This window comes from Physeter macrocephalus, chromosome 15, assembly GCF_002837175.3.
Source record: "Physeter macrocephalus isolate SW-GA chromosome 15, ASM283717v5, whole genome shotgun sequence".
NCBI lineage: Eukaryota > Metazoa > Chordata > Mammalia > Artiodactyla > Physeteridae > Physeter > Physeter macrocephalus.
In genome coordinates, this window is record NC_041228.1 from 10673169 (window position 1) to 10673761 (window position 593).

Genomic DNA, 593 nt, shown 5'->3' on the forward strand with positions numbered 1-593 from the left:
CCCAGGGATGCAAGGATTCTTCAATATACGCAAATCAATCAATGTGGTAAACCATATTAACAAACTGAAGAATAAAATCCATATGATCATCTCAATAAATTCAGAAAAAGCTTTTGACAAAATTCAACACCCATTTATGATAAAAACTCTCCAGAAAGTGGGCATGGCGGGAACCTACTTCAACATAATAAAAGCCATATACGACAAACCCACAGCAAGCATCATTCTCAATGGTGAAAAACTGAAAGCATTTCCTCTAAGATCAGGAACAAGACAAGGATGTCCACTCTCACCACTATTATTCAACATAGTTTTGGAAGTCCTAGCCATGGCAATCAGAGAAGCAAAAGAAATAAAAGGAATACAAATTGGAAAAGAAGAAGTAAAACTGTCACTGTTTGAAGACGACATGATACTATACATAGAGAATCCTAAAGATGCCAGCAGAAAACTACCAGAGCTAATCAATGAATTTGGTAACATTGCAGGATACAAAATTAATGCACAGAAATCTCTTGCATTCCTCTACATGAATGATGAAAAATCTGAAAGAAGAAGTTAAGCTGTCACTGTTTGCAGATGACATGATACTA